Source organism: Rana temporaria, chromosome 8 (genome assembly GCF_905171775.1).
Source record: "Rana temporaria chromosome 8, aRanTem1.1, whole genome shotgun sequence".
In the NCBI taxonomy this organism is placed as follows: Eukaryota; Metazoa; Chordata; class Amphibia; order Anura; family Ranidae; genus Rana; species Rana temporaria.
The window spans coordinates 155,122,702-155,139,390 of record NC_053496.1 but is presented as its reverse complement, the minus strand read 5'-3'; the positions used below and the strand labels follow the sequence as shown (position 1 = coordinate 155,139,390).

The window sequence follows — 16,689 nt, the reverse complement described above, 5'->3', positions numbered from 1 at the left end:
GTGGCCCCACTTGTAAAAGAGCTTAAAGAATAAAGTGGGGGCCCCTGGCAGAACGCCCCCCAAGCTGACTAATAAATTACTTTTATTTTTTTATTTAACATTTTTCCCCCAGGTGAATGGGTAGGGGTACGATGTACCCGATACTCATTCACATAGGGTGGGAGGACAGGATCTGGGGGCCCCCTTATTAAAGGGGGCTACCGGATTCCGATAAGCCCCCCGCTCGAAGACCCCGACAACCAACGGCCAGGGTTGTTGGGAAGAGACCCTTGTCCCCATCAACATGGGGACAATGGTGCTTTAGGGTGGGGGCGTAGTGCCCCCCCTGCTCCAAAGCACCCACCCCCCCCCCAAATTTTGAGGGCATGCGGTCTGCTACGGTTCAAGAGGGGGGGGGGGGGCTCGCTTGGCCCCCACCCCCATTCCTCACTGGCCGGGCTGCATGCTCGAATAAGGGTCTGGTATGGATTTTGGGGGAACCCCCATGCCATTTTTTCAGTGTAGGTGTTCCCCCTTAAAATCCATACCAGACCCAAGGGCCTGGTATGCTCCTGAAGGGGAACCCACGCCAGTTTGTTATTTAAAATTTGGCGCTGACTTTCCCTTAATGATCAGCGTAACAAAAAAAAGGCAGGTTTCCAGGTGCGCCTCTTAAACCCGTGCAAATGCAGCTACGCCACTTGATATTTATCAAGATTGTGCCGGCGTAGTGAATAGGCGCACCTGAATGGACAAAAATGCTGCATGCGCAGTACACAAACAAACCTATGTGTAAATCAGCCCCTATGTGTGGAGAAAAAAAGGCACTGCACACCAACATCAAAACCTCATCCCAACTGTGAAGTATGGTGGTGGGGGCATTCATCTAACCAAATTTGATGGTTCGGCCGGGGAGAGAACCTGTTGTGGTCAGAGATAGAGGGGATAGCTGTCGCCACTAAGGGACCAACCAACTTATTTCCAGGGACTACAGTGAGTAAGTGAAGTAAGTACCGGAGCAGTATTCTCACCAAACAGGGGCGGTGAAGAATCAGGAAACGGGGGGCGTGGCCGGACTGAGCAAAAAGATGGACGCGTGAGCTCTGAGCTCCTGCCACCTCAGAGCGATTAGCATCCATTAGCTGAGATTTTACACCCCGTTTGTACCTACCGTGATGGGAACTGCATCCAGGCACACTTCTGCCTCCTGCACCCCGAGGGAAAACGCAGCCTCCCAGGGACAGAATATCACGGAGATGTTACGCTCATCCAGGGGGAACATGGCGTCATCCCACCAAGGCACTGCTCGAGGCCCGGCACCCTTACCCCATGCCGCTTCGTCTGACATTGTGCTAATGGCGCCCCCGACAGCTTCTTCCCCTCCACCGGCTGATGATCAGGGAACTGCCGAAGCCGCCCCGCTGCCTCATCTGAACATCATGGACCTGAGAGCTATCGCAGCAGATATTAAGGACACTCTCTCAGCCGCCATTGCTGACTTGAGGATAGATATCCGCTCCCTCACTGACAGGGTTGCGGTTACTGAAAAGTCTCTAGAGGACCACAACTAGGTTCTGATCAGGTCCACCAGCAAGATAGATGATCATACCCTCCAACTTAGGGATGTGAACAGACACCTGGAGGAGGTATTCCCAGGCGGTCTCCCATCCAGGTACTAACCAGGCCCGACCCTGCTTAGCCATGGGCGTCCGCTCCATAGGGCAAGGCAGGGCGTTTGCCCCCCCCCCTAGAATCAGTAGTAAGACACTGACACACATTTAGATTTAGCTGCGGCCGCCTCTCGAACCAGCGCCGCCGATTGTCACTGTCTCTCTCATGTCCGCGGCATATCAAGTCAGTCTGTGACTGTGTTTGTTTACCTTCCGCTCCCCGCCCCTTGTTTTCCGGCCAGCCAATTATCGCTCACTCCCCCTAACTTTGCAGTCCAGCCTGGTGCTTGTCCTGGTGGCGTGACGTCACTCACGCCGGGAGGGGATCACGTCGTGATACTGATGGCTGGGAGGAGCGTAGAGAGCCGTACCGAGAGGAGCCCGCACGCTGTTGAGGTAACACAGACACAGACAGTCTGTAAAGCGCTAATTGTTTGCTAATTTTCAGAAGGGACGTCCGTAAAAGCAGGCTGGCTTTGCAGACAGTGCAGTAATGCAACACACATTAGCACACTTTGTACATGTTTGCACTGACATTTTTTTTAATGGCTCCCCAATGCACTAAAGGGCACACCTGCTGCATAGTAATACACTTTGATTTTTACTATATGAAATTGTGATTGTTATTATTCGATTAGTGAGCCATTTTACAAGTGTGTGTGTGTGTGTGACACACACACACACTTGTAAAATGGCTCACTAATCGAATAATAACAATCACAATTTCATATAGTAAAAATCAAAGTGTATTACTATGCAGCAGGTGTGCCCTTTAGTGCATTGGGGAGCCATTAAAAAAATGTCCGTGCTTTTGCTTTGTAAACTTGATATGAATAATTTTCAATACAAATTATTGGAAAATAAAAAAAATTCAGTGCAAACATTATTATGTGCAAAGTGTGCCAATGTGTGTTGTGTTGCATTACTGCACTGCAAAGCCAGCCTGCTTTTACTGACTTCCCTTCTGAAAATACTAGTTTCTTGGCTGCAAAGCCACCAGAGACAGCCAAACAACTAGCACTTTAAGCAACAAAAACCTTCACATTTTTGTTTGTATATATATATATATACCCTTAAAATGCCAGGAGCCGGGTGCACTGGTCAGTGATCATAGTAACTCATGTATTAATGTCAGTGCAGGACATTTCCCCCCCCCCCCCCCCCGCCGCCATGCTGCATATTAAAAAAATCTTCAGACTGCATTCCATATGGCATCATGCCATACGGAATGATGCAGTCTGAAGATTATTAACTGTGATGACTGTCTGTGATTTTTTTAATATGCAGCATGGTGGGGGGGGGGAGGGGGGTAAATGTCCTGCACTGACATTAATACATGAGTTACTATGATCACTGACCAGTGCACCCGGCTCCTGGCATTTTAAGGGTATATATATTATATACAAACAAAAATGTGAAGGTTTTTGTTGCTTAAAGTGCTAGTTGTTTGGCTGTCTCTGGTGGCTTTGCAGGGTGCTGTGTAATGTAAAGGGGTCGAGGGATGCAGGGTGCTGTGTAATGTAAAGGGGTCGAGGGATGCAGGGTGCTGTGTAATGTAAAGGGGTCGAGGGATGCAGGGTGCTGTGTAATGTAAAGGGGTCGAGGGATGCAGGGTGCTGTGTAATGTAAGGGGTCCAGTGGTGCAGGGTGCTGTGTAATGTAAGGGGTCCAGAGGTGCAGTTTGCTGTGTAATGTAAGGGGTCGAGAGGCGCAGGGTGCTGTGTAATGTAAAGGGGTGCAGTAATGCAGTTGTGGAGAGGGGGTACACAGTAGTGATAAAGAGATATTGAAATATGCAGGGGGCACAGTGGGATGTTTTTACATTTCAATGTGGGGGGCGCTTTTAACCCCCGCTAGCGGTCGAAGAAAGGGTTAAATGCGACTGTGTATCGCCAGTGCCGAAGCGCCCCCCCCTGAAAAAATTTCAGCGGACGCCCATGTGCTTAGCCTCTGAGATCAGACGCTTTTAGGGTGATGTGGCCGTAGGCGATAACCATGGCTGTCCTTAACTCTCTTGAAGATAGCATGGAAGAAAGACTCGGGGAAAAAAAGATTCAAGGACTCCACCACACCAACTAAAAAAAAAAAAAGCCTACAGCACCTGGTATTCCCAGACGGTTTCCCATCCAGGTACTGACCAGGCCCGACCCTGCTTAGCCTCCAAGATCAGACGAGATTGGGCGCTTTCAGGGTGATGTGGCCGTAGGCGATAACCATGGCTGTCCTTAACTCTCTTGAAGATAGCATGGAAGAAAGACTCGGGGAAAAAAAGAGATTCAAGGACTCCACCACACCAACTAAAAAAAAAGCCTACAGCACCTGGTATTCCCAGGCGGTCTCCCATCCAGGTACTAACCAGGCCCGTCCCTGCTTAGCCTCCGAGATCAGGCGCTTTCAGGGTGATGTGGCCGTAGGCGATAACCATGGCTCTCCTTAACTCTCTTGAAGATAGCATGGAAGAAAGTCTCGGAAAAAAAAAAGATTCAAGGACTCCCCCACAACCCAAAAAAAAAAAGCCTACAGCACCTGGTATTCCCAGGCGGTCTCCCATCCAGGTACTAACCAGGCCCACCCTGCTTAGCCTCCGAGATCAGGCGCTTTCAGGGTGATGTGGCCGTAGGCGATAACCATGGCTGTCCTTAACTCTCTTGAAGATAGCATGGAAGAAAGTCTCGGGAAAAAAAAAAGATTCAAGGACTCCCCCACAACCCAAAATAAAAAGCCTACAGCACCTTGTATTCCCAGGCAGTCTCCCATTCAGGTACTAACCAGGCCCGACCCTGCTTAGCCTCTGAGATCAGACGAGATTGGGCGCTTTCAGGGTGATGTGGCCGTAGGCGATACCAATGGCTGTCCTTAACTCTCTTGAAGATAGCATGGCAGAAAGTCTCGGAAAAAAAAAGATTCAAGGACTCCCCCACAACCCCAAAAAAAAGCCTACAGCACCTTGTATTCCCAGGCGGTCTCCCATCCAGGTACTAACCAGGCCCGACCCTGCTTAGCCTCCGAAATCAGACGAGATCGGGCGCTTTTAGGGTGATGTGGCCGTAGGCGATAACCATGGCTGTACTTAACTCTCTTGAAGATAGCATGGAAGAAAGTCTCAGAAAAAAAAAAGATTCAAGGACTCCCCCACAACCCAAAAAAAAAAAGCCTACAGCAGCTGGTATTCCCAGGCGGTCTCACATCCAGGCCAGACCCTGCTTAGCCTCCGAGATCGGGCGCTTTCAGGGTGATGTGGCCGTAGGCGATAACCATGGCTGTCCTTAACTCTCTTGAAGATAGCATGGAAGAAAGTCTCGAAAAAAAAAAAGATTCAAGGACTCCCCCACAACCCAAAAAAAAAAGCCTACAGCACCTGGTATTCCCAGGCGGTCTCCCATCCAAGTACTAACCAGGCCCGACCCTGCTTAGCCTCCGAGAGCAGACGAGATTGAGCGCTTTCAGGGTGATGTGGCCGTAGGCAATAACCATGGCTGTCCTTAACTCTCTTGAAGATAGCATGGAAGAAAGACTGGGGAAAAAAAGAGATTCAAGGACTCCACCACAACAACCAAAACAAAAAAGCCTACAGCACCTGGTATTCCCAGGCGGTCTCCCATCCAGGAACTAACCAGGCCCGACCCTGCTTAGCCTCCGAGATCAGACGAGATCGGGCGCTTTCAGAGTGATGTGGCCGTAGGCGATAACCATGGCTGTCCTTAACTCTCTTGAAGATAGCATGGAAGAAAGACTGGGGAAAAAAAGAGATTCAAGGACTCCACCACAACAAAAAAGCCTACAGCACCTGGTATTCCCAGGCGGTCTCCCATCCAGGTACTAACCAGGCCCGACCCTGCTTAGCCTCCGAGATCAGACGAGATCGGGCGCTTTCAAGGTGATGTGGCCGTAGGCGATAACCATGGCTGTCCTTAACTCTCTTGAAGATAGCATGGAAGAAAGACTGGGGGAAAAAAGAGATTCAAGACTCCACCAAAACAAAAAAGCCTACAGCACCTGGTATTCCCAGGCGGTCTCCCATCCAGGTACTAACCAGGCCCGACCCTGCTTAGCCTCCGAGATCAGACGAGATCGGGCGCTTTCAAGGTGATGTGGCCGTAGGCGATAACCATGGCTGTCCTTAACTCTCTTGAAGATAGCATGGAAGAAAGACTGGGGGAAAAAAGAGATTCAAGACTCCACCAAAACAAAAAAGCCTACAGCACCTGGTATTCCCAGGCGGTCTCCCATCCAGGTACTAACCAGGCCCGACCCTGCTTAGCCTCCGAGATCAGACGAGATCGGGCGCTTTCGGGAGTGACGTCATCGCCGCTCCAGCCAATCACAGCGCTGGAGCGGCGATACCCGGAAGACACGCCGGAGCAAGATGACATCCTGCTCGGCGTGGACCAGGTAAGTGGTACACACCTCGTTCCGAGGTAAGTATTTCATAATAGGCTAGTATGCGATGCATACTAGCCTATTATGCCTTTTGCATTGCAGGTTTGGGGGGGAAAAAAAAAAGTTTATGCGGTTTACAACCGCTTTAACTCTCTTGAAGATAGCATGGAAGAAAGACTGGGGGAAAAAAGAGATTCAAGACTCCACCAAAACAAAAAAGCCTACAGCACCTTGTATTCCCAGGCAGTCTCCCATCCAGGTACTAACCAGGCCCGACCTTGCTTAGCCTCCGAGATCAGACGAGATCGGGCGCTTTCAAGGTGATGTGGCCGTAGGCGATAACCATGGCTGTCCTTAACTCTCTTGAAGATAGCATGGAAGAAAGACTGGGGGAAAAAAGAGATTCAAGACTCCACCAAAACAAAAAAGCCTACAGCACCTGGTATTCCCAGGCGGTCTCCCATCCAGGTACTAACCAGGCCCGACCCTGCTTAGCCTCCGAGATCAGACGAGATCGGGCGCTTTCAAGGTGATGTGGCCGTAGGCGATAACCATGGCTGTCCTTAACTCTCTTGAAGATAGCATGGAAGAAAGACTGGGGGAAAAAAGAGATTCAAGGACTCCACCACAACAAAAAAGCCTACAGCACCTGGTATTCCCAGGCGGTCTCCCATCCAGGTACTAACCAGGCCCGACCCTGCTTAGCCTCCGAGATCAGACGAGATCGGGCGCTTTCAAGGTGATGTGGCCGTAGGCGATAACCATGGCTGTCCTTAACTCTCTTGAAGATAGCATGGAAGAAAGACTGGGGGAAAAAAGAGATTCAAGACTCCACCAAAACAAAAAAGCCTACAGCACCTGGTATTCCCAGGCGGTCTCCCATCCAGGTACTAACCAGGCCCGACCCTGCTTAGCCTCCGAGATCAGACGAGATCGGGCGCTTTCAAGGTGATGTGGCCGTAGGCGATAACCATGGCTGTCCTTAACTCTCTTGAAGATAGCATGGAAGAAAGACTGGGGGAAAAAAGAGATTCAAGACTCCACCAAAACAAAAAAGCCTACAGCACCTGGTATTCCCAGGCGGTCTCCCATCCAGGTACTAACCAGGCCCGACCCTGCTTAGCCTCCGAGATCAGACGAGATCGGGCGCTTTCAAGGTGATGTGGCCGTAGGCGATAACCATGGCTGTCCTTAACTCTCTTGAAGATAGCATGGAAGAAAGACTGGGGGAAAAAAGAGATTCAAGACTCCACCAAAACAAAAAAGCCTACAGCACCTGGTATTCCCAGGCGGTCTCCCATCCAGGTACTAACCAGGCCCGACCCTGCTTAGCCTCCGAGATCAGACGAGATCGGGCGCTTTCAAGGTGATGTGGCCGTAGGCGATAACCATGGCTGTCCTTAACTCTCTTGAAGATAGCATGGAAGAAAGACTGGGGGAAAAAAGAGATTCAAGACTCCACCAAAACAAAAAAGCCTACAGCACCTGGTATTCCCAGGCGGTCTCCCATCCAGGTACTAACCAGGCCCGACCCTGCTTAGCCTCCGAGATCAGACGAGATCGGGCGCTTTCAAGGTGATGTGGCCGTAGGCGATAACCATGGCTGTCCTTAACTCTCTTGAAGATAGCATGGAAGAAAGACTGGGGGAAAAAAGAGATTCAAGACTCCACCAAAACAAAAAAGCCTACAGCACCTGGTATTCCCAGGCGGTCTCCCATCCAGGTACTAACCAGGCCCGACCCTGCTTAGCCTCCGAGATCAGACGAGATCGGGCGCTTTCAAGGTGATGTGGCCGTAGGCGATAACCATGGCTGTCCTTAACTCTCTTGAAGATAGCATGGAAGAAAGACTGGGGGAAAAAAGAGATTCAAGACTCCACCAAAACAAAAAAGCCTACAGCACCTGGTATTCCCAGGCGGTCTCCCATCCAGGTACTAACCAGGCCCGACCTTGCTTAGCCTCCGAGATCAGACGAGATCGGGCGCTTTCAAGGTGATGTGGCCGTAGGCGATAACCATGGCTGTCCTTAACTCTCTTGAAGATAGCATGGAAGAAAGACTGGGGGAAAAAAGAGATTCAAGACTCCACCAAAACAAAAAAGCCTACAGCACCTGGTATTCCCAGGCGGTCTCCCATCCAGGTACTAACCAGGCCCGACCCTGCTTAGCCTCCGAGATCAGACGAGATCGGGCGCTTTCAAGGTGATGTGGCCGTAGGCGATAACCATGGCTGTCCTTAACTCTCTTGAAGATAGCATGGAAGAAAGACTGGGGGAAAAAAGAGATTCAAGGACTCCACCACAACAAAAAAGCCTACAGCACCTGGTATTCCCAGGCGGTCTCCCATCCAGGTACTAACCAGGCCCGACCCTGCTTAGCCTCCGAGATCAGACGAGATCGGGCGCTTTCAAGGTGATGTGGCCGTAGGCGATAACCATGGCTGTCCTTAACTCTCTTGAAGATAGCATGGAAGAAAGACTGGGGGAAAAAAGAGATTCAAGACTCCACCAAAACAAAAAAGCCTACAGCACCTGGTATTCCCAGGCGGTCTCCCATCCAGGTACTAACCAGGCCCGACCCTGCTTAGCCTCCGAGATCAGACGAGATCGGGCGCTTTCAAGGTGATGTGGCCGTAGGCGATAACCATGGCTGTCCTTAACTCTCTTGAAGATAGCATGGAAGAAAGACTGGGGGAAAAAAGAGATTCAAGGACTCCACCACAACAAAAAAGCCTACAGCACCTGGTATTCCCAGGCGGTCTCCCATCCAGGTACTAACCAGGCCCGACCCTGCTTAGCCTCCGAGATCAGACGAGATCGGGCGCTTTCAAGGTGATGTGGCCGTAGGCGATAACCATGGCTGTCCTTAACTCTCTTGAAGATAGCATGGAAGAAAGACTGGGGGAAAAAAGAGATTCAAGACTCCACCAAAACAAAAAAGCCTACAGCACCTGGTATTCCCAGGCGGTCTCCCATCCAGGTACTAACCAGGCCCGACCCTGCTTAGCCTCCGAGATCAGACGAGATCGGGCGCTTTCAAGGTGATGTGGCCGTAGGCGATAACCATGGCTGTCCTTAACTCTCTTGAAGATAGCATGGAAGAAAGACTGGGGGAAAAAAGAGATTCAAGACTCCACCAAAACAAAAAAGCCTACAGCACCTGGTATTCCCAGGCGGTCTCCCATCCAGGTACTAACCAGGCCCGACCCTGCTTAGCCTCCGAGATCAGACGAGATCGGGCGCTTTCAAGGTGATGTGGCCGTAGGCGATAACCATGGCTGTCCTTAACTCTCTTGAAGATAGCATGGAAGAAAGACTGGGGGAAAAAAGAGATTCAAGACTCCACCAAAACAAAAAAGCCTACAGCACCTGGTATTCCCAGGCGGTCTCCCATCCAGGTACTAACCAGGCCCGACCCTGCTTAGCCTCCGAGATCAGACGAGATCGGGCGCTTTCAAGGTGATGTGGCCGTAGGCGATAACCATGGCTGTCCTTAACTCTCTTGAAGATAGCATGGAAGAAAGACTGGGGGAAAAAAGAGATTCAAGACTCCACCAAAACAAAAAAGCCTACAGCACCTGGTATTCCCAGGCGGTCTCCCATCCAGGTACTAACCAGGCCCGACCCTGCTTAGCCTCCGAGATCAGACGAGATCGGGCGCTTTCAAGGTGATGTGGCCGTAGGCGATAACCATGGCTGTCCTTAACTCTCTTGAAGATAGCATGGAAGAAAGACTGGGGGAAAAAAGAGATTCAAGACTCCACCAAAACAAAAAAGCCTACAGCACCTGGTATTCCCAGGCGGTCTCCCATCCAGGTACTAACCAGGCCCGACCCTGCTTAGCCTCCGAGATCAGACGAGATCGGGCGCTTTCAAGGTGATGTGGCCGTAGGCGATAACCATGGCTGTCCTTAACTCTCTTGAAGATAGCATGGAAGAAAGACTGGGGGAAAAAAGAGATTCAAGACTCCACCAAAACAAAAAAGCCTACAGCACCTGGTATTCCCAGGCGGTCTCCCATCCAGGTACTAACCAGGCCCGACCCTGCTTAGCCTCCGAGATCAGACGAGATCGGGCGCTTTCAAGGTGATGTGGCCGTAGGCGATAACCATGGCTGTCCTTAACTCTCTTGAAGATAGCATGGAAGAAAGACTGGGGGAAAAAAGAGATTCAAGACTCCACCAAAACAAAAAAGCCTACAGCACCTGGTATTCCCAGGCGGTCTCCCATCCAGGTACTAACCAGGCCCGACCCTGCTTAGCCTCCGAGATCAGACGAGATCGGGCGCTTTCAAGGTGATGTGGCCGTAGGCGATAACCATGGCTGTCCTTAACTCTCTTGAAGATAGCATGGAAGAAAGACTGGGGGAAAAAAGAGATTCAAGACTCCACCAAAACAAAAAAGCCTACAGCACCTGGTATTCCCAGGCGGTCTCCCATCCAGGTACTAACCAGGCCCGACCCTGCTTAGCCTCCGAGATCAGACGAGATCGGGCGCTTTCAAGGTGATGTGGCCGTAGGCGATAACCATGGCTGTCCTTAACTCTCTTGAAGATAGCATGGAAGAAAGACTGGGGGAAAAAAGAGATTCAAGACTCCACCAAAACAAAAAAGCCTACAGCACCTGGTATTCCCAGGCGGTCTCCCATCCAGGTACTAACCAGGCCCGACCCTGCTTAGCCTCCGAGATCAGACGAGATCGGGCGCTTTCAAGGTGATGTGGCCGTAGGCGATAACCATGGCTTCAAGGTGATGTGGCCGTAGGCGATAACCATGGCTGTCCTTAACTCTCTTGAAGATAGCATGGAAGAAAGACTGGGGGAAAAAAGAGATTCAAGACTCCACCAAAACAAAAAAGCCTACAGCACCTGGTATTCCCAGGCGGTCTCCCATCCAGGTACTAACCAGGCCCGACCCTGCTTAGCCTCCGAGATCAGACGAGATCGGGCGCTTTCAAGGTGATGTGGCCGTAGGCGATAACCATGGCTGTCCTTAACTCTCTTGAAGATAGCATGGAAGAAAGACTGGGGGAAAAAAGAGATTCAAGACTCCACCAAAACAAAAAAGCCTACAGCACCTGGTATTCCCAGGCGGTCTCCCATCCAGGTACTAACCAGGCCCGACCCTGCTTAGCCTCCGAGATCAGACGAGATCGGGCGCTTTCAAGGTGATGTGGCCGTAGGCGATAACCATGGCTGTCCTTAACTCTCTTGAAGATAGCATGGAAGAAAGACTGGGGGAAAAAAGAGATTCAAGACTCCACCAAAACAAAAAAGCCTACAGCACCTGGTATTCCCAGGCGGTCTCCCATCCAGGTACTAACCAGGCCCGACCCTGCTTAGCCTCCGAGATCAGACGAGATCGGGCGCTTTCAAGGTGATGTGGCCGTAGGCGATAACCATGGCTGTCCTTAACTCTCTTGAAGATAGCATGGAAGAAAGACTGGGGGAAAAAAGAGATTCAAGACTCCACCAAAACAAAAAAGCCTACAGCACCTGGTATTCCCAGGCGGTCTCCCATCCAGGTACTAACCAGGCCCGACCCTGCTTAGCCTCCGAGATCAGACGAGATCGGGCGCTTTCAAGGTGATGTGGCCGTAGGCGATAACCATGGCTGTCCTTAACTCTCTTGAAGATAGCATGGAAGAAAGACTGGGGGAAAAAAGAGATTCAAGACTCCACCAAAACAAAAAAGCCTACAGCACCTGGTATTCCCAGGCGGTCTCCCATCCAGGTACTAACCAGGCCCGACCCTGCTTAGCCTCCGAGATCAGACGAGATCGGGCGCTTTCAAGGTGATGTGGCCGTAGGCGATAACCATGGCTGTCCTTAACTCTCTTGAAGATAGCATGGAAGAAAGACTGGGGGAAAAAAGAGATTCAAGGACTCCACCAAAACAAAAAAGCCTACAGCACCTGGTATTCCCAGGCGGTCTCCCATCCAGGTACTAACCAGGCCCGACCCTGCTTAGCCTCCGAGATCAGACGAGATCGGGCGCTTTCAAGGTGATGTGGCCGTAGGCGATAACCATGGCTGTCCTTAACTCTCTTGAAGATAGCATGGAAGAAAGACTGGGGGAAAAAAGAGATTCAAGACTCCACCAAAACAAAAAAGCCTACAGCACCTGGTATTCCCAGGCGGTCTCCCATCCAGGTACTAACCAGGCCCGACCCTGCTTAGCCTCCGAGATCAGACGAGATCGGGCGCTTTCAAGGTGATGTGGCCGTAGGCGATAACCATGGCTGTCCTTAACTCTCTTGAAGATAGCATGGAAGAAAGACTGGGGGAAAAAAGAGATTCAAGACTCCACCAAAACAAAAAAGCCTACAGCACCTGGTATTCCCAGGCGGTCTCCCATCCAGGTACTAACCAGGCCCGACCCTGCTTAGCCTCCGAGATCAGACGAGATCGGGCGCTTTCAAGGTGATGTGGCCGTAGGCGATAACCATGGCTGTCCTTAACTCTCTTGAAGATAGCATGGAAGAAAGACTGGGGGAAAAAAGAGATTCAAGACTCCACCAAAACAAAAAAGCCTACAGCACCTGGTATTCCCAGGCGGTCTCCCATCCAGGTACTAACCAGGCCCGACCCTGCTTAGCCTCCGAGATCAGACGAGATCGGGCGCTTTCAAGGTGATGTGGCCGTAGGCGATAACCATGGCTGTCCTTAACTCTCTTGAAGATAGCATGGAAGAAAGACTGGGGGAAAAAAGAGATTCAAGACTCCACCAAAACAAAAAAGCCTACAGCACCTGGTATTCCCAGGCGGTCTCCCATCCAGGTACTAACCAGGCCCGACCCTGCTTAGCCTCCGAGATCAGACGAGATCGGGCGCTTTCAAGGTGATGTGGCCGTAGGCGATAACCATGGCTGTCCTTAACTCTCTTGAAGATAGCATGGAAGAAAGACTGGGGGAAAAAAGAGATTCAAGACTCCACCAAAACAAAAAAGCCTACAGCACCTGGTATTCCCAGGCGGTCTCCCATCCAGGTACTAACCAGGCCCGACCCTGCTTAGCCTCCGAGATCAGACGAGATCGGGCGCTTTCAAGGTGATGTGGCCGTAGGCGATAACCATGGCTGTCCTTAACTCTCTTGAAGATAGCATGGAAGAAAGACTGGGGGAAAAAAGAGATTCAAGACTCCACCAAAACAAAAAAGCCTACAGCACCTGGTATTCCCAGGCGGTCTCCCATCCAGGTACTAACCAGGCCCGACCCTGCTTAGCCTCCGAGATCAGACGAGATCGGGCGCTTTCAAGGTGATGTGGCCGTAGGCGATAACCATGGCTGTCCTTAACTCTCTTGAAGATAGCATGGAAGAAAGACTGGGGGAAAAAAGAGATTCAAGACTCCACCAAAACAAAAAAGCCTACAGCACCTGGTATTCCCAGGCGGTCTCCCATCCAGGTACTAACCAGGCCCGACCCTGCTTAGCCTCCGAGATCAGACGAGATCGGGCGCTTTCAAGGTGATGTGGCCGTAGGCGATAACCATGGCTGTCCTTAACTCTCTTGAAGATAGCATGGAAGAAAGACTGGGGGAAAAAAGAGATTCAAGACTCCACCAAAACAAAAAAGCCTACAGCACCTGGTGTTCCCAGGCGGTCTCCCATCCAGGTACTAACCAGGCCCGACCCTGCTTAGCCTCCGAGATCAGACGAGATTGGGCGCTTTCAAGGTGATGTGGCCGTAGGCGATAACCATGGCTGTCCTTAACTCTCTTGAAGATAGCATGGAAGAAAGACTGGGGGAAAAAAGAGATTCAAGGACTCCACCACAACAAAAAAGCCTACAGCACCTGGTACTCCCAGGCGGTCTCCCATCCAGGTACTAACCAGGCCCGACCCTGCTTAGCCTCCGAGATCAGACAAGATCAGGCGCTTTCAAGGTGATGTGGCCGTAGGCGATAACCATGGCTGTCCTTAACTCTCTTGAAGATAGCATGGAAGAAAGACTGGGGGAAAAAAGAGATTCAAGACTCCACCAAAACAAAAAAGCCTACATCACCTGGTATTCCCAGGCGGTCTCCCATCCAGGTACTAACCAGGCCCGACCTTGCTTAGCCTCCGAGATCAGACGAGATCGGGCGCTTTCAAGGTGATGTGGCCGTAGGCGATAACCATGGCTGTCCTTAACTCTCTTGAAGATAGCATGGAAGAAAGACTGGGGGAAAAAAGAGATTCAAGACTCCACCAAAACAAAAAAGCCTACAGCACCTGGTATTCCCAGGCGGTCTCCCATCCAGGTACTAACCAGGCCCGACCCTGCTTAGCCTCCGAGATCAGACGAGATCGGGCGCTTTCAAGGTGATGTGGCCGTAGGCGATAACCATGGCTGTCCTTAACTCTCTTGAAGATAGCATGGAAGAAAGACTGGGGGAAAAAAGAGATTCAAGACTCCACCAAAACAAAAAAGCCTACAGCACCTGGTATTCCCAGGCGGTCTCCCATCCAGGTACTAACCAGGCCCGACCTTGCTTAGCCTCCGAGATCAGACGAGATCGGGCGCTTTCAAGGTGATGTGGCCGTAGGCGATAACCATGGCTGTCCTTAACTCTCTTGAAGATAGCATGGAAGAAAGACTGGGGGAAAACAGAGATTCAAGGACTCCACCACAACAAAAAAGCCTACAGCACCTGGTATTCCCAGGCGGTCTCCCATCCAGGTACTAACCAGGCCCGACCCTGCTTAGCCTCCGAGATCAGACGAGATCGGGCGCTTTCAAGGTGATGTGGCCGTAGGCAATAACCATGGCTGTCCTTAACTCTCTTGAAGATAGCATGGAAGAAAGACTGGGGGAAAAAAGAGATTCAAGACTCCACCAAAACAAAAAAGCCTACAGCACCTGGTATTCCCAGGCGGTCTCCCATCCAGGTACTAACCAAGCCCGACCTTGCTTAGCCTCCGAGATCAGACGAGATCGGGCGCTTTCAAGGTGATGTGGCCATAGGCGATAACCATGGCTGTCATTAACTCTCTTGAAGATAGCATGGAAGAAAGACTGGGGGGAAAAAAGAGATTCAAGACTCCACCAAAACAAAAAAGCCTACAGCACCTGGTATTCCCAGGCGGTCTCCCATCCAGGTACTAACCAGGCCCGACCCTGCTTAGCCTCCGAGATCAGACGAGATCGGGCGCTTTCAAGGTGATGTGGCCGTAGGCAATAACCATGGCTGTCCTTAACTCTCTTGAAGATAGCATGGAAGAAAGACTGGGGGAAAAAAGAGATTCAAGACTCCACCAAAACAAAAAAGCCTACAGCACCTGGTATTCCCAGGCGGTCTCCCATCCAGGTACTAACCAGGCCCGACCTTGCTTAGCCTCCGAGATCAGACAAGATCGGGCGCTTTCAAGGTGATGTGGCCGTATGCGATAACCATGGCTGTCCTTAACTCTCTTGAAGATAGCATGGAAGAAAGACTGGGGGAAAAAAGAGATTCAAGGACTCCACCACAACAAAAAAGCCTACAGCACCTGGTATTCCCAGGCGGTCTCCCATCCAGGTACTAACCAGGCCCGACCCTGCTTAGCCTCCGAGATCAGACGAGATCGGGCGCTTTCAAGGTGATGTGGCCGTAGGCGATAACCATGGCTGTCCTTAACTCTCTTGAAGATAGCATGGAAGAAAGACTGGGGGAAAAAAAGAGATTCAAGACTCCACCAAAACAAAAAAGCCTACAGCACCTGGTATTCCCAGGCGGTCTCCCATCCAGGCCCGACCTTGCTTAGCCTCCGAGATCAGACGAGATCGGGCGCTTTCAAGGTGATGTGGCCGTAGGCGATAACCATGGCTGTCCTTAACTCTCTTGAAGATAGCATGGAAGAAAGACTGGGGGAAAAAAGAGATTCAAGACTCCACCAAAACAAAAAAGCCTACAGCACCTGGTATTCCCAGGCGGTCTCCCATCCAGGTACTAACCAGGCCCGACCCTGCTTAGCCTCCGAGATCAGACGAGATCGGGCGCTTTCAAGGTGATGTGGCCGTAGGCGATAACCATGGCTGTCCTTAACTCTCTTGAAGATAGCATGGAAGAAAGACTGGGGGAAAAAAGAGATTCAAGACTCCACCAAAACAAAAAAGCCTACAGCACCTGGTATTCCCAGGCGGTCTCCCATCCAGGTACTAACCAGGCCCGACCCTGCTTAGCCTCCGAGATCAGACGAGATCGGGCGCTTTCAAGGTGATGTGGCCGTAGGCGATAACCATGGCTGTCCTTAACTCTCTTGAAGATAGCATGGAAGAAAGACTGGGGGAAAAAAGAGATTCAAGACTCCACCAAAACAAAAAAGCCTACAGCACCTGGTATTCCCAGGCGGTCTCCCATCCAGGTACTAACCAGGCCCGACCCTGCTTAGCCTCCGAGATCAGACGAGATCGGGCGCTTTCAAGGTGATGTGGCCGTAGGCAATAACCATGGCTGTCCTTAACTCTCTTGAAGATAGCATGGAAGAAAGACTGGGGGAAAAAAGAGATTCAAGACTCCACCAAAACAAAAAAGCCTACAGCACCTGGTATTCCCAGGCGGTCTCCCATCCAGGTACTAACCAGGCCGACCCTGCTTAGCCTCCGAGATCAGACGAGATCGGGCGCTTTCAAGGTGATGTGGCCGTAGGCGATAACCATGGCTGTCCTTAACTCTCTTGAAGATAGCATGGAAGAAAGAC

The 16,689-nt window shown here is 51.1% G+C and overlaps 54 non-coding genes and 6 pseudogenes across 54 annotated transcripts; all 60 read right to left on the bottom strand.

The window, feature by feature from the left end:
- Window positions 1–3,738: 3,738 nt before the first annotated feature.
- On the bottom strand, window positions 3,739–3,857 carry LOC120912123. The gene has a single exon (XR_005742883.1). It is a non-coding gene; the product is annotated as a 5S ribosomal RNA (ribosomal RNA).
- Window positions 3,858–3,956: 99 nt separating this feature from the next.
- On the bottom strand, window positions 3,957–4,065 carry LOC120912374 (annotated as a pseudogene).
- Window positions 4,066–4,163: 98 nt separating this feature from the next.
- LOC120912404 lies at window positions 4,164–4,271 on the bottom strand (annotated as a pseudogene).
- Window positions 4,272–4,369: 98 nt separating this feature from the next.
- Window positions 4,370–4,488, bottom strand: LOC120912376 (annotated as a pseudogene).
- A 95-nt stretch (window positions 4,489–4,583) lies between these two features.
- On the bottom strand, window positions 4,584–4,702 carry LOC120912304 (annotated as a pseudogene).
- Window positions 4,703–4,995: 293 nt separating this feature from the next.
- On the bottom strand, window positions 4,996–5,114 carry LOC120912264. The gene has a single exon (XR_005743019.1). It is a non-coding gene; the product is annotated as a 5S ribosomal RNA (ribosomal RNA).
- Window positions 5,115–5,214: 100 nt separating this feature from the next.
- Window positions 5,215–5,333, bottom strand: LOC120912077. The gene has a single exon (XR_005742838.1). It is a non-coding gene; the product is annotated as a 5S ribosomal RNA (ribosomal RNA).
- A 91-nt stretch (window positions 5,334–5,424) lies between these two features.
- On the bottom strand, window positions 5,425–5,543 carry LOC120911510. Its single transcript, XR_005742290.1, has one exon. It is a non-coding gene; the product is annotated as a 5S ribosomal RNA (ribosomal RNA).
- A 90-nt stretch (window positions 5,544–5,633) lies between these two features.
- LOC120911509 lies at window positions 5,634–5,752 on the bottom strand. Its single transcript, XR_005742289.1, has one exon. It is a non-coding gene; the product is annotated as a 5S ribosomal RNA (ribosomal RNA).
- Window positions 5,753–5,842: 90 nt separating this feature from the next.
- Window positions 5,843–5,959, bottom strand: LOC120912427 (annotated as a pseudogene).
- A 288-nt stretch (window positions 5,960–6,247) lies between these two features.
- LOC120912216 lies at window positions 6,248–6,366 on the bottom strand. The gene has a single exon (XR_005742971.1). It is a non-coding gene; the product is annotated as a 5S ribosomal RNA (ribosomal RNA).
- Window positions 6,367–6,456: 90 nt separating this feature from the next.
- On the bottom strand, window positions 6,457–6,575 carry LOC120911508. The gene has a single exon (XR_005742288.1). It is a non-coding gene; the product is annotated as a 5S ribosomal RNA (ribosomal RNA).
- Window positions 6,576–6,666: 91 nt separating this feature from the next.
- On the bottom strand, window positions 6,667–6,785 carry LOC120911507. Its single transcript, XR_005742286.1, has one exon. It is a non-coding gene; the product is annotated as a 5S ribosomal RNA (ribosomal RNA).
- A 90-nt stretch (window positions 6,786–6,875) lies between these two features.
- On the bottom strand, window positions 6,876–6,994 carry LOC120911506. Its single transcript, XR_005742285.1, has one exon. It is a non-coding gene; the product is annotated as a 5S ribosomal RNA (ribosomal RNA).
- A 90-nt stretch (window positions 6,995–7,084) lies between these two features.
- Window positions 7,085–7,203, bottom strand: LOC120911505. Its single transcript, XR_005742284.1, has one exon. It is a non-coding gene; the product is annotated as a 5S ribosomal RNA (ribosomal RNA).
- A 90-nt stretch (window positions 7,204–7,293) lies between these two features.
- Window positions 7,294–7,412, bottom strand: LOC120911504. The gene has a single exon (XR_005742283.1). It is a non-coding gene; the product is annotated as a 5S ribosomal RNA (ribosomal RNA).
- A 90-nt stretch (window positions 7,413–7,502) lies between these two features.
- LOC120911503 lies at window positions 7,503–7,621 on the bottom strand. Its single transcript, XR_005742282.1, has one exon. It is a non-coding gene; the product is annotated as a 5S ribosomal RNA (ribosomal RNA).
- A 90-nt stretch (window positions 7,622–7,711) lies between these two features.
- On the bottom strand, window positions 7,712–7,830 carry LOC120911502. The gene has a single exon (XR_005742280.1). It is a non-coding gene; the product is annotated as a 5S ribosomal RNA (ribosomal RNA).
- Window positions 7,831–7,920: 90 nt separating this feature from the next.
- LOC120912457 lies at window positions 7,921–8,039 on the bottom strand. Its single transcript, XR_005743062.1, has one exon. It is a non-coding gene; the product is annotated as a 5S ribosomal RNA (ribosomal RNA).
- A 90-nt stretch (window positions 8,040–8,129) lies between these two features.
- Window positions 8,130–8,248, bottom strand: LOC120911500. The gene has a single exon (XR_005742278.1). It is a non-coding gene; the product is annotated as a 5S ribosomal RNA (ribosomal RNA).
- A 91-nt stretch (window positions 8,249–8,339) lies between these two features.
- On the bottom strand, window positions 8,340–8,458 carry LOC120911499. Its single transcript, XR_005742277.1, has one exon. It is a non-coding gene; the product is annotated as a 5S ribosomal RNA (ribosomal RNA).
- A 90-nt stretch (window positions 8,459–8,548) lies between these two features.
- On the bottom strand, window positions 8,549–8,667 carry LOC120911498. Its single transcript, XR_005742276.1, has one exon. It is a non-coding gene; the product is annotated as a 5S ribosomal RNA (ribosomal RNA).
- Window positions 8,668–8,758: 91 nt separating this feature from the next.
- LOC120911496 lies at window positions 8,759–8,877 on the bottom strand. The gene has a single exon (XR_005742275.1). It is a non-coding gene; the product is annotated as a 5S ribosomal RNA (ribosomal RNA).
- A 90-nt stretch (window positions 8,878–8,967) lies between these two features.
- Window positions 8,968–9,086, bottom strand: LOC120911495. Its single transcript, XR_005742274.1, has one exon. It is a non-coding gene; the product is annotated as a 5S ribosomal RNA (ribosomal RNA).
- Window positions 9,087–9,176: 90 nt separating this feature from the next.
- On the bottom strand, window positions 9,177–9,295 carry LOC120911494. Its single transcript, XR_005742273.1, has one exon. It is a non-coding gene; the product is annotated as a 5S ribosomal RNA (ribosomal RNA).
- A 90-nt stretch (window positions 9,296–9,385) lies between these two features.
- On the bottom strand, window positions 9,386–9,504 carry LOC120911493. Its single transcript, XR_005742272.1, has one exon. It is a non-coding gene; the product is annotated as a 5S ribosomal RNA (ribosomal RNA).
- Window positions 9,505–9,594: 90 nt separating this feature from the next.
- On the bottom strand, window positions 9,595–9,713 carry LOC120911492. Its single transcript, XR_005742271.1, has one exon. It is a non-coding gene; the product is annotated as a 5S ribosomal RNA (ribosomal RNA).
- A 90-nt stretch (window positions 9,714–9,803) lies between these two features.
- Window positions 9,804–9,922, bottom strand: LOC120911491. The gene has a single exon (XR_005742270.1). It is a non-coding gene; the product is annotated as a 5S ribosomal RNA (ribosomal RNA).
- Window positions 9,923–10,012: 90 nt separating this feature from the next.
- LOC120911490 lies at window positions 10,013–10,131 on the bottom strand. Its single transcript, XR_005742269.1, has one exon. It is a non-coding gene; the product is annotated as a 5S ribosomal RNA (ribosomal RNA).
- Window positions 10,132–10,221: 90 nt separating this feature from the next.
- On the bottom strand, window positions 10,222–10,340 carry LOC120911488. Its single transcript, XR_005742267.1, has one exon. It is a non-coding gene; the product is annotated as a 5S ribosomal RNA (ribosomal RNA).
- A 90-nt stretch (window positions 10,341–10,430) lies between these two features.
- On the bottom strand, window positions 10,431–10,549 carry LOC120911487. The gene has a single exon (XR_005742266.1). It is a non-coding gene; the product is annotated as a 5S ribosomal RNA (ribosomal RNA).
- A 90-nt stretch (window positions 10,550–10,639) lies between these two features.
- LOC120911486 lies at window positions 10,640–10,758 on the bottom strand. Its single transcript, XR_005742265.1, has one exon. It is a non-coding gene; the product is annotated as a 5S ribosomal RNA (ribosomal RNA).
- A 125-nt stretch (window positions 10,759–10,883) lies between these two features.
- Window positions 10,884–11,002, bottom strand: LOC120911485. Its single transcript, XR_005742264.1, has one exon. It is a non-coding gene; the product is annotated as a 5S ribosomal RNA (ribosomal RNA).
- Window positions 11,003–11,092: 90 nt separating this feature from the next.
- LOC120911484 lies at window positions 11,093–11,211 on the bottom strand. Its single transcript, XR_005742263.1, has one exon. It is a non-coding gene; the product is annotated as a 5S ribosomal RNA (ribosomal RNA).
- A 90-nt stretch (window positions 11,212–11,301) lies between these two features.
- LOC120911483 lies at window positions 11,302–11,420 on the bottom strand. The gene has a single exon (XR_005742262.1). It is a non-coding gene; the product is annotated as a 5S ribosomal RNA (ribosomal RNA).
- Window positions 11,421–11,510: 90 nt separating this feature from the next.
- LOC120911482 lies at window positions 11,511–11,629 on the bottom strand. The gene has a single exon (XR_005742261.1). It is a non-coding gene; the product is annotated as a 5S ribosomal RNA (ribosomal RNA).
- A 90-nt stretch (window positions 11,630–11,719) lies between these two features.
- LOC120911480 lies at window positions 11,720–11,838 on the bottom strand. The gene has a single exon (XR_005742260.1). It is a non-coding gene; the product is annotated as a 5S ribosomal RNA (ribosomal RNA).
- A 91-nt stretch (window positions 11,839–11,929) lies between these two features.
- On the bottom strand, window positions 11,930–12,048 carry LOC120911479. The gene has a single exon (XR_005742259.1). It is a non-coding gene; the product is annotated as a 5S ribosomal RNA (ribosomal RNA).
- Window positions 12,049–12,138: 90 nt separating this feature from the next.
- On the bottom strand, window positions 12,139–12,257 carry LOC120911478. Its single transcript, XR_005742258.1, has one exon. It is a non-coding gene; the product is annotated as a 5S ribosomal RNA (ribosomal RNA).
- A 90-nt stretch (window positions 12,258–12,347) lies between these two features.
- Window positions 12,348–12,466, bottom strand: LOC120911476. The gene has a single exon (XR_005742256.1). It is a non-coding gene; the product is annotated as a 5S ribosomal RNA (ribosomal RNA).
- A 90-nt stretch (window positions 12,467–12,556) lies between these two features.
- Window positions 12,557–12,675, bottom strand: LOC120911475. The gene has a single exon (XR_005742254.1). It is a non-coding gene; the product is annotated as a 5S ribosomal RNA (ribosomal RNA).
- Window positions 12,676–12,765: 90 nt separating this feature from the next.
- On the bottom strand, window positions 12,766–12,884 carry LOC120911474. Its single transcript, XR_005742253.1, has one exon. It is a non-coding gene; the product is annotated as a 5S ribosomal RNA (ribosomal RNA).
- Window positions 12,885–12,974: 90 nt separating this feature from the next.
- On the bottom strand, window positions 12,975–13,093 carry LOC120911473. The gene has a single exon (XR_005742252.1). It is a non-coding gene; the product is annotated as a 5S ribosomal RNA (ribosomal RNA).
- Window positions 13,094–13,183: 90 nt separating this feature from the next.
- LOC120911472 lies at window positions 13,184–13,302 on the bottom strand. The gene has a single exon (XR_005742251.1). It is a non-coding gene; the product is annotated as a 5S ribosomal RNA (ribosomal RNA).
- Window positions 13,303–13,392: 90 nt separating this feature from the next.
- LOC120911471 lies at window positions 13,393–13,511 on the bottom strand. The gene has a single exon (XR_005742250.1). It is a non-coding gene; the product is annotated as a 5S ribosomal RNA (ribosomal RNA).
- Window positions 13,512–13,601: 90 nt separating this feature from the next.
- On the bottom strand, window positions 13,602–13,720 carry LOC120912140. The gene has a single exon (XR_005742899.1). It is a non-coding gene; the product is annotated as a 5S ribosomal RNA (ribosomal RNA).
- A 91-nt stretch (window positions 13,721–13,811) lies between these two features.
- Window positions 13,812–13,930, bottom strand: LOC120912247. Its single transcript, XR_005743002.1, has one exon. It is a non-coding gene; the product is annotated as a 5S ribosomal RNA (ribosomal RNA).
- A 90-nt stretch (window positions 13,931–14,020) lies between these two features.
- LOC120911989 lies at window positions 14,021–14,139 on the bottom strand. The gene has a single exon (XR_005742755.1). It is a non-coding gene; the product is annotated as a 5S ribosomal RNA (ribosomal RNA).
- A 90-nt stretch (window positions 14,140–14,229) lies between these two features.
- On the bottom strand, window positions 14,230–14,348 carry LOC120911469. Its single transcript, XR_005742249.1, has one exon. It is a non-coding gene; the product is annotated as a 5S ribosomal RNA (ribosomal RNA).
- A 90-nt stretch (window positions 14,349–14,438) lies between these two features.
- Window positions 14,439–14,557, bottom strand: LOC120912455. The gene has a single exon (XR_005743061.1). It is a non-coding gene; the product is annotated as a 5S ribosomal RNA (ribosomal RNA).
- Window positions 14,558–14,648: 91 nt separating this feature from the next.
- On the bottom strand, window positions 14,649–14,767 carry LOC120911468. The gene has a single exon (XR_005742248.1). It is a non-coding gene; the product is annotated as a 5S ribosomal RNA (ribosomal RNA).
- Window positions 14,768–14,857: 90 nt separating this feature from the next.
- Window positions 14,858–14,976, bottom strand: LOC120911956. The gene has a single exon (XR_005742723.1). It is a non-coding gene; the product is annotated as a 5S ribosomal RNA (ribosomal RNA).
- A 91-nt stretch (window positions 14,977–15,067) lies between these two features.
- LOC120911467 lies at window positions 15,068–15,186 on the bottom strand. Its single transcript, XR_005742247.1, has one exon. It is a non-coding gene; the product is annotated as a 5S ribosomal RNA (ribosomal RNA).
- A 90-nt stretch (window positions 15,187–15,276) lies between these two features.
- On the bottom strand, window positions 15,277–15,395 carry LOC120912142. Its single transcript, XR_005742901.1, has one exon. It is a non-coding gene; the product is annotated as a 5S ribosomal RNA (ribosomal RNA).
- A 91-nt stretch (window positions 15,396–15,486) lies between these two features.
- Window positions 15,487–15,605, bottom strand: LOC120911466. The gene has a single exon (XR_005742246.1). It is a non-coding gene; the product is annotated as a 5S ribosomal RNA (ribosomal RNA).
- A 91-nt stretch (window positions 15,606–15,696) lies between these two features.
- LOC120912449 lies at window positions 15,697–15,804 on the bottom strand (annotated as a pseudogene).
- A 90-nt stretch (window positions 15,805–15,894) lies between these two features.
- Window positions 15,895–16,013, bottom strand: LOC120911464. The gene has a single exon (XR_005742244.1). It is a non-coding gene; the product is annotated as a 5S ribosomal RNA (ribosomal RNA).
- Window positions 16,014–16,103: 90 nt separating this feature from the next.
- On the bottom strand, window positions 16,104–16,222 carry LOC120911463. The gene has a single exon (XR_005742243.1). It is a non-coding gene; the product is annotated as a 5S ribosomal RNA (ribosomal RNA).
- A 90-nt stretch (window positions 16,223–16,312) lies between these two features.
- LOC120911462 lies at window positions 16,313–16,431 on the bottom strand. Its single transcript, XR_005742242.1, has one exon. It is a non-coding gene; the product is annotated as a 5S ribosomal RNA (ribosomal RNA).
- A 90-nt stretch (window positions 16,432–16,521) lies between these two features.
- LOC120912199 lies at window positions 16,522–16,639 on the bottom strand. Its single transcript, XR_005742955.1, has one exon. It is a non-coding gene; the product is annotated as a 5S ribosomal RNA (ribosomal RNA).
- Between the last annotated feature and the right edge of the window lie 50 nt (window positions 16,640–16,689).